Consider the following 18,515-nt stretch of genomic DNA (forward strand, 5'->3'; position numbering starts at 1 on the left):
ATCTTTATATTCTAATCTTCCTTTCTCACCCCACATCTATCCCTTTACTAGGCTTCAGTGGGACCTCTATCCATCATCAAGGCACTTGATGCAGACATTATCCTTGATACCTCTGTCTTTTTCACTTCTTACATCTGACTATCAAATCCTGTTAATCATGATTTTAAAATATCTCTTAACTTTGAGCTTTCCTACATTTCCTGGTTGCTACTTTATTTCAAGACACATTTTCTTCCAACTGGACCAATAGGGTGGCCTCCGAATGGGTTAATATCTATTTCTAATAGATGTAGAGTTTGCTAAGACAATGCAGCACCAGTAAGTAGGCGGAAAATATAGTTTAAAAAATTCTCAGGAATAAACAATGACAGATGTTCATGTTTTGGCATAAATTAAACCTCAGAGCTTTATTAGAATGTTGAAAGTGATATTAGAAATATTGAGTAAATGCAGACCCATGACATTCTCTTAGATATGATAAATACTTATTCTCTTTCTATTTCATATTTCTAGTTCAATCCCAATTAAAGTGTCATGAAGATTGAGTTTTATATTTCACAAAAATACATCAAATAGGATACAAATAGCTCTGCATACACGCAAATGCTTTCTAAAATAAGCCAAAGAATATTTGGAAACATAGCCAAATTCAACACCAAGAGAGAGAAATCTCCATGAGACAAAAATGTAGAAAACATGTGATATCAAAGGTGTGAGCAGGGGCTTCTGCCAACGTCGCCATAGGTTATTAAAAATATATTGATATCTTAGCAGTTTGGTTCTGTGTTTTAGATACACACAGAAAGAGAATTTTTTTAACCATAGATTTCAAATGGCTAGGGTACTAGTACTAAGTATCTTGCCAAAAGTCAGAATGATCAAGGGTTGCCCTATCCCAGAAATGAACACCAGAAAGGCTCCAACCTCAGACTATAGGAAATGCAAGAAAGTTTATCTTCCATTAGCTTGTCAGTGGGCACAAAATGCCCTTGAAAAATGAGAACTTCAGATTATGTCAGATGAATGTGAAGGGTCAAGAAATTAAGAGCCAGTGAAATACCTGGGACTTGCTGTGTTGAGCAGGAAACAGTCCAGAACATATTTTCCTTCCCCCAAAAGGAATACATAATAAGATAAAGATGAGCTCCTAGTGAAAGTGTTCAAATCACACAGAATGAACCATTATGGAAGAGAGTCACAGATCCAGTAAGTGGAGAACTTAGATGCTTAGAACTAGAAATAACTAAACAATCTGAAAAAAGTTCACAAAGCTTATTTAAATTACTCAAAGAGATAAAAACACATAAATCATGAGACAAGAACCAAAAATGATTAATTAGAAAGTTTTTTTAAAGGTCTCTGTATAAAACATATTCTGGGGACTTTCCTGATGATCCAGTGGCTAAGACTCTGTGTCCTCAACGCAGGAGACCTAGGTTCCATCCCTGGCCAGGGAACTATATCCTACATTCCACAGCTAAGAGTTTGCATGATGCAACTAAAGATCCCACAGGCCCCAGCTAAGACTCAACACAGTAAGATAAACAAAAAATTAAAAAAAAATCTGAATCCAAAGACTGAACAGTAAGTTAAACAACTGAAAAGAAGATTCATAAACTGGACAGTGAGTCTGAGAAAATGACTTCAACTGCACCATTAGCACAGAAAATGATGGAAAGCATCAAAATATTATTTAAGGAATATGGAAGCCAGTATGAGAGACAGTATGTGTCTAATAGGCAGTATTTTGTTAGTAATGGGTAAGAATTTTATAAAGTTGAAGAAGAGTTTTATAAAGTTGACTTGCCCGTGAGTGTGCAGGAGTCTCCGGTGGAGGCGTGGGTCGGCCGTGGCCTGCTGCAGGGTGGGGGCACTGAGTGCAGCAGTGCCTGCATGGGACCTTTTGAAGGAGGTCGCCCTTATCTTCATTACCTCCACCATAGTTTGGCCTCAGATCAAACAACAGGGATCTGTTTGATCTGCCCATCAACAGAAAATTGGATTAAAGGTTTACTGAGCATGGCCCCACCCATCAGAACAAGACCCAGTTTCCCCCTCAGTCAGTCTCTCCCATCAGGAAGCTTCCATAAACCTCTTATCCTTCTCATCAGAAGGCAGACAGATGGAAAACCACCATCATAGAAAACTAACCAGTCTGATCACATGGACCACAGCCTTGTCTAACTCAGTGACACTATGGGCCATGCCGAGTAGGGCCACCCAAGACGAACATGTCATGGTGAAGAGTTCTGACAAAACGTGGTCCACTGGAGAAGGGAATGGCAAGCCACTTCAGTATTCTTGCTTTGAGAACCCCATGAACAGTATGAAAAGGCAAAAAGATAGGACACTGAAAGAGGAACTCCCCAAGTTGTAGGTACCCAATATGCTACTAGAGATCAGTGGACTAATAACTCCAGAAAGAATGAAAAGACAGAGCCAAAGCGAAAATAATACCCAATTGTGGATGTGACTGGTGATGGAAATAAAGTCCAGTGCTGTAAAGAGCAATATTACATAGGAACCTTATGTTAGATCCATGAATTAAGGCAAATTTGAAGTGATCAAACAGGAGATGGCAAGAGTGAACGCTGACATTTTAGGAATCAGCAAACTAAAATGGACTGGAATGGGTGAATTTAGCTCAGATGAGCATTATATCTACTGCTGTGGGCAAGAATCCCTCAGAAGAAATGGAGTAGCCATCATAGTCAACAAGAGTCCAAAATGCAGTACTTGGATGCAGTCTCAAAAATGACAGAATTATCTCAGTTGGTTTCCAAGGCAAACCATTCAATATCACAGTAATCCAAGTCTATGCCCTGACCAGTAATGCTGAAGAAGTTGAAGTTTAACAGTTCTATGAAGACCTACAAGACCTTTTAGAACTAACACCCCCAAAGATGTCCTTTTCATTATAGGGGACTGGAATGCAAAAGTAGGAAGCCAAGAGATACCTGGAATAACAGGCAAATTTGGTCTTGGAGTACAGAATGAAGCAGGGCAAAGGCGAACAGAGTTTTGCCAAGAGGACACACTGGTCATCGCAAACACCCTCTTCCAACAACACAAGAGAAGACTCTACACATGGACATCAGCAGATGGTCAACACTGAAATCAGACTGATTATATTCTTTGCAGCAAAGATGGAGAAGCTCTATACAGTCAGCAAAAACAAGACCAGGAGCTGACTGTGGCTCAGATCATTAACTCCTTTGTGCCAAATTCAGGCTTAAATTGAAGAAAGTAGGGAAAACCACTAGACCACTCAGGTATGACCTGAATCAAATCCCTTACGATTATACAGTAGAAGTGACAAATAGATTCAAGGGATTAGATCTGATAGACAGAGTGCCTGAGGAACTATGGATGGAGGTTTGTGACACTGTACAGGAGGCAGGGATCAAGACCATCCCCAAGCAAAAGAAATGCAGAAAGGCAAAATGGTTGTCTGAGGAGCCCTTACAAATAGCTGAGAAAAGAAAAGACGTGAAAGGCAAAGGAGAAAAGGAATGATATACCCATCTGAATGCAGAGTTCCAAAGAATAGCAAGGAGAGATAGGAAAGCCTTTCTCAGTGATCAGTGCAAAGAAATAGAGGAAAACAATAGCATGGGAAAGACTAGAGATCTCTTCAAGAAAATTAGAGATACCAAGGGAACTTTTCATGGAAAGAAGGGGAAAATAAAGGACAGAAATGGTATGGACCTAACAGAAGAAGAAGATATTAATTAGAGGTGGCAAGAATACACAGAGTAACTATACAAAAAAGATCTTAACGACCCAGATAATCATGACAGTAATTATCACTCACCTAGAGCCAGACATCCTGGAATGCAGTCAAGTGGGCCTTTAGAAGCATCACTACAAACAAAGCTAGTGGAGGTGATGGAATTCCAGTTGAGCTATTCCAAATCCTAAAAGATGATGCTGTGAAAGTGCTGCACTCAATAGGCCAGCAAATTTGGAAAACTCAGCAGTGGCCACAGGACTGGAAAAGGTCAGTTTTCATTCCAATCCCAAAGAAAGGCAATGCCAAAGAATGCTCAAACTACCACACAATTGCACTCATCTCACATGCTAGAAAAATAATGCTCAAAATTCTCCAAGCCAGGCTTCAGCAGTACATGAAGCTTGAACTTCCAGATGTTCAAGCTGGTTTTAGAAAAGGCAGAGGAGCCAGAAATCAAATTGCTACCATCTGTTGAATCATTGAAAAAGCAAGAGAGTGCCAGAAAAACATCTACTTCTGCTTTACTGACTATGTCAAAGCCTTTGACTATGTGGATCACAACAAAGTGTGCAAAATTCTGAAAGAAATGGGAATACCAGACCACCTGTCCTGCCTCCTGAGAAATCTGTATGTAGGTCAACAAGCAACAGTTAGAACTGGACATGTTGGTGGGAATGCAAACTAGTACAGCCACTATGGAGAACAGTGTGGAGATTCCTTAAAAAACTGGAAATAGAACTGCCTTATGATCCAGCAATCCCACTGCTGGGCATACACACTGAGGAAACCAGAAGGGAAAGAGACACGTGTACCCCAATGTTCATCGCAGCACTGTTTATAATAGCCAGGACATGGAAGCAACCTAGATGTCCATCAGCAGATGAATGGATAAGAAAGCTATGGTACATATACACAATGGAGTATTATTCAGCCATTAAAAAGAATACATTTGAATCAGTTCTAATGAGGTGGATGAAACTGGAGCCTATTATACAGAGTGAAGTAAGCCAGAAAGAAAAACACCAATACAGTATACTAACGCATATATATGGAATTTAGAAAGATGGTAACAATAACCCTGTGTACGAGACAGCAAAAGAGACACTGATGTATAGAACAGTCTTATGGACTCTGTGAGAGAGGGAGAGGGTAGGAAGATTTGGGAGAATCGCATTGAAACATGTAAAATATCATGTATGAAACGAGTTGCCAGTCCAGGTTCGATGCACGATACTGGATGCTTGGGGCTGGTGCACTGGGACAACCCAGAGGGATGGAATGGGGAGGGAGGAGGGAGGAGGGTTCAGGATGGGGAACACATGTATACCTGTGGCAGATTCATTTTGATATTTGGCAAAACTAATACAGTTATGTAAAGTTTAAAAATAAAATAAAATTAAAAAAAAAAAAAAGAACTGGACATGAAACAACAGACTGGTTCCAAATCAGGAAAGGAGTATGTCAAGGCTGTGTATTGTCACCCTGCTTATTTAACATACAGAGTACATCATGAGAAATACTGGACTGGATGAAACACAAACTGGAATCAAGATTGCCGGGAAAATATCAATAACCTCAGATATGCAGATAACACCACCCTTATGGCAGAAAGCAAAGAAAAACTAAAGAGCCTTTTGATGAAAGTGAAAGAAGAGAGTGAAAAAGTTGGCTTAAAACTCAACATTGAGAAAACTAAGATCATGGCATCTGGTCCCATCATTTCATAGCAAATAGATGGGAAAACAATGGAAACAGTGGTAGACTTTATTTTGGGGGGCTTCAAAATCACTTCAGATGGTGACCACAGCCATGAAAGTAAAAGATGCTTGCTCCTTGGAAGAAAAGCTGTGAGCAACCTAGACAGCATATTAAAAAGCAGAGACATTACTTTGCCAACAAAGGTCCATCTAGTCAAAGCTATGGTTTTTCCAGTAGTCATGTATGGATGTGAGAGTTGGACCATAAAGAAAGCTGAGCACCGAAGAATTGATGCTTTTGAACCGTGATGTTGGAGTAGACTCTTGAGAATCCCTTGGACAGCAAGAAAATCCAACCAGTCCATCTTAAAGGAAATCAGTCCTGAATATTCACTGGAGGGACTGATGCTGAAGCTGAAACTCCAATATTTTGGTCACCTGATGTGACGAACCAACTCATTTGAAAAGACTCTGGGGCTGGGAATTATTGAAGGCCAGAGGAGAAGGGGACAACAGAGGATGGGATGGTTGGATGGTATCACCGACTCAATGGACATGAGTTTGAGCAAGCTCTGGGAGTTGGTGATGGACCTGGAGGCCTGGTGTGCTGCAGTCCATGGGGTTGGAAAATGTGAGACATGACTGAGCGATTGAACTGAACTGAACTGATAGAAGTTATCAGAAAGAAAATAAAGATGGCTTATAAGGATACATTTTAAATTGCCATATCCTTCTCATCAGTAGCAATAGTTCTCAAAATATAATGGGTTTACACCCTCAAAATGGTGAAGGAAAATACTATTGGATGGTGACTTAAATCCTAAATTAAATGTGCATGATTTCATTAAAATGGAATCTGAATAGCTTAGGTTATTCTGTGAATTTAACAGAAGTCTCAGTGGTCTAATGGAATGAAAGTTTCTCATTCTCACTCAATTTGCTGCAGAAATATCCAGATTAACTTTTCTCCATGCATTGGCTCCTTAATGCTGGCTACTCCTATCTCTTGGTTCTAGGAACTCACCAAGAGGCTGCCAATTTTTTTTTTTTTTTTTTGCAGCTGGAGAGAAAGGGACATAGAGAGGTTTTCTGTGTCTCTTCTGCTTCAGCTCATAATTGACATATGTCATTTCTACTCATGGTCCATTGGCCAGAACCAGGCAATTAGCCCACCTAGTTTTAAGGGAAATTAACATTGGGAAAGTGCTGTCTTTCACTTGCCTGGAGAAGGAGGCAGACTGGGCATTGTGAGCACTAACAATGTCTACCATTGTTCAGCTCTCTTGTCATCAGATCTTCAGTTCACACTTCTTCCCAAACACAGAGCTTACTAATCCCTTTCTCCTTTTTTAAAAAGAATTTTATTTATTTATTTTTAGTATTTGGCCATTTATTTTTAGTTTTTTATTTATTTTTGTTTTTTGAGTCTTTGTTGCTCCATGGGCTTTTCTCTAATTGCAGCAAGCGGGGGCTACTTTCTCATTTCAGTGTGCAGGCTTCTCACTGCAGTGCCTCCTCCTGCTGTGGAGCACAGGTTCTGGGGCAGGTGAGCTTCAGTAGCTGTGGCATGTGGGCTCAGTAGTTGCGGTTCCTGGGCTGCAGAGCACAGGCTCAATAATTGTGGCCCATGGTCTTAGTTGCTTGGCAGCCTGTGGGTCTTCCTGGATCAGAGTTCAAACTGTGTCCCCTGCACTGGCAGGTGGATTCTTTACTACTGAACCATCAGAGAAGCCCCACTAATCTGCTTCTTAACTGAGAAAACCCAAATGTCTTATTCAGTCACAAGGTTACGGTTGAGGTCCAAGATCTCTGGAAGATGCAAAGTCTTCCCTCAATTAGATCCAGGTATAGCAGAAGGCACTAATAGTAAAGAACTCACCTGCCAGGGTAGGAGACATAAGAGATGTGGGTTTTATCCCTGGATCAGGAAGATGCTCTGGAGGAGAGCATGGCAACCCACTCCAGTATTCTTGCCTGAAGAATCCCATGGACAAGAAGAGCCTGGAGGGCTACAGGCTATGGGGTTGCAAAGAATCGTTTGAAGTGACTTAGCATGCATGCACATAGCTCTTCTTGGACTGAGGGAACTCTGATACCAAGTTCTCCTCTCTTAAGACACAACTGGTGATGGTGGAATGAGTTTTGCTTGTGTACTATAAGTACTTCCATTTAGAAGTGGGGCTGATATAAAATGCACAGCAGTCCCTTGTCTGTAATAACTGAAATCCTGATGGCAAACATTATGAGGACATGCTAACCTAGTGCGGGGAATGTTCCTTAATCAGGCCCACTTCTGATCTTGGAAGGAGCTTTCTTACCACTCCTTTCTCTACTTTATGGCTCCTCCTTATGGCAAGGTGCTTCCTTTTTGTTACATATTCCCCTTAGCCACATCTGAAGTGCTGTCGTGAAATATGCCCTCCTTGGGAGATATATTGCTTTCTCATTATGCTACCTGCTCATAGAAATTTGGATGCTCAAGTTTATTTTAAAGCTTGAACAGTCACATGAATTTTTTTAGTTCAAGCTTTTTAGTAAATCTCCATCAAAATTTGTTAGACTTCATTTTTATTTGGTTGAAGTCAGTTCCATATGCCAGTAATTACTTCTAGAGTTCTTTTCAAAGTAATATCCTCCAGACATGCTCTATATCTCTTTTTCTTCTCTGCATATCATTTTTTTTCTCTCTCTACTTAATGAGAGCTACAATGCAGATGTCAGACTCCTGAAGAGTAGATAAATCCTTTATTCTCACCTTTATTCTGAGTAATTTTATCCAGTTGAAAAGTTTTATGGGATGTTTTTCCTTAGTGCCTTTTAAAAAAAGTCTTAAACTTGATGGCTTGCAACACAGGAAGATTTGACTTTTCAAACTTACAAGGTCCCGAATGTCTGAATTGCTGGACTTCATGGGCAGATGATCTAAATTTAAAACCATGAACTTAACCTGATGCCAATCTGAAAATGTGTATGATTATCTTGAGTATCATTCAGGGTTTTAGATATAATCCTGGAGAAAACTAGCAGCTCTGTTGATCCAGGCCATGGGCTCTTCAACCAGTTGTGATAGAAGAATAGTTGGAGAGACGAGTTGAATATATTGATAAGAGCGTGTCATACACAACAGAGTAAAGAATCTGAGCTGGGTTAAGTCTTAAGCGGACATAACAAAGGGCCTGAAGGAAAGAAAACAAAACATCAAATGATTGGTCATCCATGTAGAGAGGAGGACAAATAGCTTTTCTTTTCGTGGATCCTGGGTCCACCTTTGTGGATGTTGACACAGTGCAAAATTGGGCCACTGAGACTGTAGTTCCAGAAGGCCTACTCATTTATTAGCACAGAAACCAGTGTTAAATATTGATGTATTACCACCCCCGCCTCCCCCACCCCAGAGGACTCCTAAAGTTTTCAGAAAAGATAATGCTGTTCTTCTTGGGGATGTTATTATGGTTTACTGGCTACTCTTACCCTCAGATTCTAGGGAATCCAAAATACCTCTAGCTGCTTAGATCACAAGGACAATGGAAAAGTGTAAGAGATAAAATGAGAAATGAATGTGTCATTGTCAGCCATCTCAGATATTTAGAGAAATCACCAGACAGGTAGTGCCTGGAGAAGACAAAGCCCTGGCAAACCTAACTCCTGAAATAGCTGATTGTGTACAGGGAGACTAGTTCTGGACCAGGCCATTTGTGAAATGACCGCATCAGTCTGATTATCAGCACTATTATATATGTGTTACTGTGTCCTGTATGAAGACTAAATCTGAAGTATCGCAGTAGTAACAATTGAAAATAGTATCTTGACAGAGGAACTTGATACAGTGTGACTTATACACCCCTTAGGGTAATAACACAGCTCTTCGCATTTTATAGGTTGAAGTCTCCTGAAATATGCTCATGAAAGTTTATCTCCCAACTCACCCCTGCCCCACCTTAATACAAAAAGATATTCTAGGACTTGCTTCCTGCCATAGTACATAGAACTCATGTGCTAGGGGCGTTGTAGCACTCATATCACAGCCTGGATGGAGGCAGCGAGCAAAAAGGGGTGCATATCATAGATTAATCTGAGTCCAAGCCATATCCATATTTCATTCTTTGTTGCTTAGACCCAAAGCACCGAAGGAAAACTAAATTCTGTATTTTTTTTAAAAATAGAACTATTTATGACAGAAAGTGGGAAACAGAAAGTGTACCCTGAGCTATTTTTAATACTAGGATGAATAAATAATTGCATTGCTAAATTCTCTTTAACTCATACTCTCCCCACCTAATTTAAAGCTGTTGTCCATGAGCAAAAGTGGGTACACAGCTTTCTGCCGTCTATAGTAAGCAGAGAATCTTCTGTGTTGCCCTGAATATAATAAAATCCATATAAGGTAGTATCACATATCATATCAGCACAGGTGGTTTTTCACACAACACGTTATGTCATTGGCTCTGTGGTTTTACAAATGGCCTGACCCAGAACTGCTCTTGTATTCAGGAGGTAGGTTTTCCTGGGTTTTGTCTTCCTCATCTACCACCTGTTTGGTGGGAGTAAGGCACTGTCTCCCCCTTACAAATCCAATCACAAAATGTCAACCCTGATATGAAGTCAAGAATCTGTATAGATTCACATTAAGACATTATATCTTGCCAGAAAGCATAAAAACCCATTTTGTTTTCTAGCTCTTGATGCAGATCTCTAAAAGGAATAAAATTAATGAGTACTGCATTCACAGAAATCTCTGGGTCAGGTCTGCAGACGCCAGCATTGTGATTATGGCATCATCACTTGACAATCACAGAGACGGTTTTTAAGAATCCCCCAAGAGCATATTGCACATTATAACTTTTTCCTGTAGTCTTGAATCAGCTCAGAAAGCTTGTTAATTGCTTAAGCTACTCCAAACCTGTTTGGATAGAAAATCACCCAGAAACCTATTAACTCACTCCTCTCTCAGCATGGCCCTTTATACAGACCTGAGTATCAATTCTAGATAAATTATTTTTTAAAGATGTTATTCAATATTTCATCAATTTCCATCACAACGGGTGCCTTCAAAATAGCCTCCATAATCTTTCTTCCCTCTGAAGTGTGTATAAACAAATCTAATTCCTTGTTAGATGCTAATTGTAACTGCCATATAACTGTGTCTCTGAAACTTTCTAAAAACGTTACCCATATGTCAAGGTCTTTCCCTAACTGCCTGGTTATCCTAATGAGAGAGTTATTTTTTCTTTCTCCTGCTGACTGCACCTCATTCAGTTTGTAAGCTAAATATATCGACTATAAAAATATCTTTACTGTAACTAAAGATTACCAGTAATGGACCATGACAATAATTGTAATAGATCGTCCTGCAAAAGCATCATTAGTATAGGTTGTGTGAGGCTGGAAAATCTCCCTAATCTTTGGTATATTACTGAATTAACTCATTTTGTATGGTAGTTGAAAAACCTCTGGAAACCAAACAAACCCAAGTGAAATTGATCAATGTATAAACATCTCTGAAAGCCTTTGGGTATGCAGAATTTTAAGAAAGAACCTAAACAGTTGATGAGAGAGAATGTAGGCTGAGAGAAGGAAATTGGTGTTCCAAGCTGAACTAAAATCCTTAAGATTGTTGGAGAATATGGTTCTGCATGTAGTGTAGGGGCTCTTATTTTAACCTGGCCCAGTGTAACGGACACTGTCGTATGCTGCTGAGACTCCCTACTTCAGGACAATCTCCCAGCTGATAAACTAACTGCCCAGGACTCAGAGCTGAGTCTGCTTCCTAGAACCACTCTTGGCATCACGTCTTGGGTTAAGTCTCTCTATGGAAACTGCCCTCAGCAGAGGGGAGCTACCTTGGTCAAGGTTATACTTTGGTTCCTGTGGGATTGGCTGATTCTGTTGCTATATATCTTAGTTTGTTTTCTTTCTTTGTGTAATCCTTATCCATGATGAGGGATCAGATCACAGTCCCTACAGACATTCTGCACCAAATCTCTAGACCTGAAATAGGTACACCATTGCTGTTCCTAATGTGGAGTTGTGTTGATGTTATTTTTCTATCATATATAAAGTCATTTACTTGGGTAACTCTTACACTAGGGAAAGGGGAAGTCTCAGCGACTAGTGGACATAGAGTCTCAGCTGATGTTGATACCTAGCACCCAAATTGTCATCATAATCCCTTGGTTAGAATAGGTTAACCAGGTGATAAAATTCTGCTCCAAGTTTGTCAAAGAGCAAGCCCACTAGGGGCCATGGAGCACTAGTCATTACCCAGTCTCTGTTTCTGAGTCTAATTAGAGTGGATGTACTTATTATTCAACACAGCAGCAGTTTTAATTTCTTGGCCTGTGGAGTAACAGTTATTGTGGTCGGTAGGATCCGCTTCTTTCTCTGCCCAGTCCTGTCTTTTCTTCCTCTGTTTCAGACAATGGTATGCTGGTAACTGTTTAACAATGGCATCTCCCAAAGTGTGTGTGGGGATCACCCTTGCTTGTTGCATTTGCCAATTTCTGAAACATTGATTTCCACCATGGCCAATTTTCAATTATCAACTTGGAATCATTGAACAGAATTGGGAAGAGATACACATAATTGCTTCTTGTGAGCTGGTACAGGATGGTCCATTTTAGAGGAGTGACAAGCAGCGGTCCCTAATGCAGCAGCTGTGGCGTTGGTGGCGTGGACTGTGTGGAGGAACCTGCCAGGCGTGGCATGCGTCTTAGCCAAGTAGTAGGTGATGAGCCTGGAGGAAGTGTGGGTGGTGGCCTGCGCTAGCAGTGGGGCATTGGAGCTGCCAGACCACATCTATTCAAAGATGCTGAGGTGTTATAGACAATAGCATGTGATACTGATGTGGCTGGAGAAAATCAGTGCTGAGATCTGGGGACTTTTTCCCCCAGATGGTAATAGTAACTTTACTCCAGGATTTGTGCCATGCTTCTTATATAAATACATACTGTAATATATTTAGTACATATACTGTGATGTGAGATGGGAATAACAGACCACCTGACCTGCCTCTTGAGAAACCTATACGCAGGTCAGGAAGCAACAGTTAGAACTGCACATGGAACAACAGACTGTTTCCACATAGGAAAAGGAGTACATCAAGGCTGTATATTGTCACCCTGCTTATTTAACTTATATGCAGAGTACATCATGAGAAACGCTGGGCTGGAGGAAGAACAAGCTAGAATCAAGATTGCCAGGAGAAATATCAATAACCTCAGAAATGCAGATGACACCACCCTTATGGCAGAAAGTGAAGAGGAACTAAAGAGCCTCTTGATGAAAGTGAAAGAGGAGAGTGAAAAAGTTGGCTTCAGAAAACTAAGATCATGGCATCCGGTCCCATCACTTTATGCGAAATAGATGGGGAAACAGTGGAAACAGTGGCAGACTTTATTTTTTGGGCTCCAAAATCACTGCAGATGGTGATTGCAGCCATGAAATTAAAAGACACTTTCTCCTTGGAAGGAAAGTTATGACCAACCTAGATAGCATATTAAAAAGCAGAGATATTACTTTGCCAACAAAGATTTGTCTAGTCAAGGCTATGGTTTTTCTAGTGGTCATGTATAGATGTGAGAGTTGGACTGTGAAGAAAGCTGAGCACTGAAGAATTGATGCTTTTGAACTGTGGTACTGGAGAGGACTCTTGCGAGTCCCTTGGACTGCAAGGAGATCCAACCAGTCCATCCTAAAGGGGATCAGTCCTAGGTGTTAATTGGAAGGACTGATGCTGAGGCTGAAACTCCAATACTTTGGTCACCTCATGTAGAGAGTTGACTCACTGGAAAAGACCCTGATGCTGGGAAGGATTGGGGTCAGGAGGAGAAGGGGACGACAGAGGATGAGATGGCTGGATGGCATCACCGACTCGATGCACATGAGTTTGGGTAAACTCTGGGAGTTGGTGATGGACAGGGAGGCCTGGTGTGCTGTGATTCATGGGGTCACAAAGAGTTGGACTTGACTGAGTGACTGAACTGTGCTGAACAGTACACCACAATCCTGAGAACAATGCTGGAAGGCGGATGGGATTATTCCCATTTTATAGATGTAGAAACTAAGATGGAGTGAGGTTAAGTGATGTTAAGTGACATATATATTCCTTAAAATATAAAGAAAGAAAAAAACAGAGTGGCTAAAGAAAGTAAGTTGAAATGGCTGAGGTTTCCTTGATTATTATTTAATCCTTTGTGTTATTGATATATACTTTACTATATGTGCTTTCCCATTCTGTTGTTTTCCGCTATTTCTTTGCACTGATCGCTGAGGAAGGTTTTCTTATCTCTTGCTATTCTTTGGAACTCTGCATTCAGATGCTTATATCTTTCCTTTTCTCCTTTTCTTTTCGCTTCTCTTCTTTTCACAGCTATTGTAAGGCCTCCCCAGAAGCCATTTTGCTTTTTTTCATTTCTTTTCCATGGGAATGGTCTTGATCCCTGTCTCCTGTACAGTGTCATGAAGCTCTGTCCATAGTTCATCTGGCACTCTATCTATCAGATCTAGTCCCTTAATTCTATTTCTCACTTCCACTGTATAATTATAAGGGATTTGATTTAGGTCATACCTGAATGGTCTAGTGGTTTTCCCACTTTCTTCAATTTAAGTCTGAATTTGGCAATAAGGAGTTCATGATCTGAGCCACAGTAAGCTCCTGGTCTTGTTTTTGCTGACTGTATAGAGCTTCTCCATCTTTGGCTGCAAAGAATATAATCAATCTGATTTTGGTAGGAAATTTGGGAGTTTGTGAAAACTCAGAGAATTCTGAAAACTATATCCATGTATGTACCATTATCAATTCAGTTCAGTCGCTCAGTTGTGTCTGACTCTTTGAGACCCCATGAATTGCAGCACACCAGGCCTCCCTGTCCGTCACCAACTCCCGGAGTTCCCTCAAACTCATGTCCATCGAGTCGGTGATGCCATCCAGCCATCTCATCCTCTGTTGTCCCCTTCTCCTGCCCTCAATCCCTCCCACCATCAGGGTCTTTTTCAATGAGTCAACACATTGAAAAAGTTGGCCACCTCAACTTCGCATGAGGTGGCCAAAGTATTGGAGTTTCAGCTTCAGCATCAGTCCTTCCAATGAACACCCACGACTGATCTCCTTTAGGATGGACTGGTTAGACCTCCTTGCAGTCCAAGGGACTCTCAAGAGTCTTCTCCAACTCCACAGTTCAGAAGCATCAATTCTTCGGCGCTCAGCTTTCTTCACAGTCCAACTCTCACATCCATACATGACTACTGGAAAAACCACAGATTCAACTAGACGGACCTTTGTTGGCAAAGTAATGTCTCTGCTTTTTAATATGCTGTCTAGGTTGGTCATAACTTTCCTTCCAAGGAGTAAGCATCTTTTAATATACTCATTAATAAAGATCAGAAAGAAGTAATATCTTAATTCATAGATTACATTGCCATGTAAATAAAAACTTTTTATAGATTCTAAGAAGAAAATTACTAAGCTAATAAGTGAATTTTCCACTGATGCTAGACAAAAATGAATAAGCAAAATTAACTGCATTTCTATAGATTATCAGATAACAATTTAAAATGAAATTTTTAAATACCACCTATAATATTAATAGCATCTCCAAAACACAAATTTTAACAAAAGATGATAGCAAGAACCCTGCTCTGAAAACTATACATTACCACATTACTGAGAGAAATTAAGGAAGACCAAATAAATGGAAAATCATACCATTTTAATGAATGAGAAGACTCAATATTGTTAAGATATCAGTTCTTGCTAAATTAGTCAATAGATGCAATGCAATCCAGTGCAATGCAATCCCAATCAAAATACTACAAACACACACACACACACACACACACACACCAAAATTACAAGGCTTTTTGTTGAAACCAGCAAGCTGCTAAAACTTACATGAAAATTCAAAGAACCTAGAATCAGATGAGGGAAAAAATATAATTTTATTAAATATTACTAAAACTTGGTGTTTGTCATGCAGCATTCTTGTAGAAATGGTTAATTATACAGAAATTCATAATAAAAAGAAATAAAGCCATGTAGCTATGCCTTTGGGGCTGAGTGGAAATTAACAAACGTGTCAAAGGAGAATGAAGAATAATGAGAAAACCATTATAGGAAGCTAGAAAATGACAAAGCATGTTATATAGAGGCAAAAATTTGGTTCAATGTATTACCTATAATAACTAGGAAGATAGTTCTCCATCTGGCGATGTCCTTGTGTTATTGGAAGAGGGTGTTTGCTATGACCAGTGCGTTCTCTTGGCAAGATAGAACATAAATAGATTAATCATTATTTGGAGAAGAGACAGCCTAGAATATCTTTGATCAGTGCATTCTCTTTGCCTTAGGACACTTATTTAAGAAACAGAATCAATTTTGGATGGTAGTATTTGATAAGTATAGTGGCAAAATAGCAGGATGGCTTTATATCACTTTATGTATTATAAATTATATAATTCATATAGTTATAATGAACTAGAATTGCCTTATCAGCCAGAGGACTTCTCCCCTTATCAATATTATTGGAGCACATTCTTTAGTATCCACATGTAAAGATTCTTTTAATTACCCAATTATTGGCGTTGTCACATCCAGTCTTATAGCTAATGTTTCATTAATTACATTTTAAATTGGCAGTTTCCCCACTGATTTAGGAGTCAGTATAACTCTATCATCATTGTATTTACAAGTCATATTTTACTGAGGTTTTTTTATGGGAAGATAGTTTCTTATGGACAGTCCTATATGTGTACAGAAACCTTGTGTTCTTCTAGAAAGATTAAATTAAAAGGAGGTATGAAAGCGTGAAGTGTTGTCTAAAGCCCACTCAATCACCCCTCTCTCCCATAATCTAAGACTCTTGTGGACTGAATATTATGTTTATTTGAAAGATTCTTTGGCCCTTTATTCTGAATAGTCTATTTTTTATTTGCTGTATTAAATATCACTATGAAATCAATAATAAATATAACAAAGAATATTAGCAAAGCAAGGCATGCAGTACCTCATCTGTTTTGAAAAATGCTCACTTGTCAATTTTTGCTGACTCACGTTTTAATGGATCACCCTGTGCTATGGAAGCAGTTAATATTCTATGGAAGTAGCTAATGTTGTATGGTGTGACATCTGCAAAAATGAATCCTACTTTCTTTGCACAGAAGCTTAGAGATGAGTATTACACAGATTAAATGAATCCTACTTTCTTTGCGCAGAAACAAAGAGATGAGTATTACACAAATTTTCACAGCAAAAAGTAACGTTAAATTTGAAATTTCAGTAACTATTAAAAAAGCCTGTGTCATTGACATTTCTGAGTAAAATAGTAGGTTGTTTTTTCCTCTATGATTAGTACTGAGAACATGCTTTTTACATGTGTGTGAGTTTTGCTGTAAAAAGAATGTATTGTCCAAAGAGTACCATGAGCTAATGTGGTCTTCCTACCAATTTCGCCTTTGCGCCCAGCCATGTCCCCTTTAAGAAAACCAGTGTAACAGTGAGTCTGCAAATAGATGAATTAAGAAATCCATCAATTAGAATTAAATTAAGAAATTAAGAAATAAATTTATGAAATGTGTTATGAGGTAATCTAGAGCACTTACAACCTAAATCGATTCATAACATTTACTTTCCACAAATTTTCCATACACTCAGGCATGCTATCAGATGACACAGGACTAAATATAATAAAAGATACAATTCTAGTGAAAGGAATTGAAGGCATACCTAAATGTAAAGGGATAGCCTGACTGATATTGAGACCAGGAAAATTATTTATATGAAAAGGCCTTCCCACTAGTCTGCCGTTGTAATTGATGTCAGTATAAAATTACATCTGTGACATGCTTTTCAAGAAAACACATGCAAAGATAGAAAAAATAAGTTTTCTGCATTACTAATAATGTTAATAGAATGTGTCCTTTTTTGTGTGTGAACATCAGTTTTTGTGGGAATATTATGGACCCAGATAAATGTGATTCCTCATTACATGGTAATTAGACAGTTGTTATTAGAAATATTATTCATAATAAGAGATAAAATAAATTTTAAAATGTATTTTATGATGTGATTTTTTATTTTAATTGGATTCTTCCTAAAACTTGGTATATTAAGTAGGATTTTTTAAATCATCCACATTTTAATGATCAGCAAACTGAAACTCACAGATCTTAAAGGACTTGCCATGCGATCCACAGTTTATAATCGTTAAGGTCTTTCCTTTGCAATATGCTGTTGGCAATTTGGAGGAATAAAATATGAAGATAAATGTGGTTGTAAGTTAACTGACCATCTTCATTCTGGGACAGGAGAATCATTAATCAGGTGTCATCTTAAAACCACATTAGTTATTTAAGTGAGAAACAATTTTTATATTTAATGGTCCCTGTTCGCAATCTGCAATTACAATCTAATTAGTATATGCCAGGTATTACTTTCTTCATGACTAGCTTTTGTTGTTTTTGCCTAGAAATGTACTTTTCGCATCGTATAGCTGGGCTGTAGAAAATAACATGGGCATCATTTATGATTTCAATCTTTGTAATTTCTTCTTTTCTCAGTCAAAACCTGACTTTCTTTTTGGTTATTGTTTTTCTTAATATAGAATCAAAGTACATTTATATTTGAAAATTTAAAAATGAAGAAAAACTAACAGTAAGTTAAAAATAAATGCCTTCATTTACTACAAACCGTTCAGAGGTAACCACTGAACTGCTGTGTTTGTCATCTGGTAATGTCTTTTAGGGAAAGTGCTTTATTTTTTTTTAACCAAAAACTGGATCTTCACATATTAACTTATTGGATATCTTTTTTCTCTCAGTTAATTTATTGTCAAACATTTTCCAATCAATGAATATACTTTAGCTCAGTTAGTTATAATGGCTCAAAGGCTGGTTATACCATGGAAATTCAAGCAAAAACTATATGTAATAAGCTTTATGTACGTGAAAGAAAGGAACAAAGGAAAAGACAGATATCACGTGTTTATCTAGAGATATAGAGTGTAGATACAGAGAGTCCCTTGGACTGCAAGGAGATCCAACCAGTCCATCCTAAAGGAGATCAGTCCTGGGTGTTCATTGGAAGGACTGAT

This window comes from Bubalus bubalis, chromosome 3 (genome assembly GCF_019923935.1).
Source record: "Bubalus bubalis isolate 160015118507 breed Murrah chromosome 3, NDDB_SH_1, whole genome shotgun sequence".
Classification (NCBI taxonomy): Eukaryota; Metazoa; Chordata; class Mammalia; order Artiodactyla; family Bovidae; genus Bubalus; species Bubalus bubalis.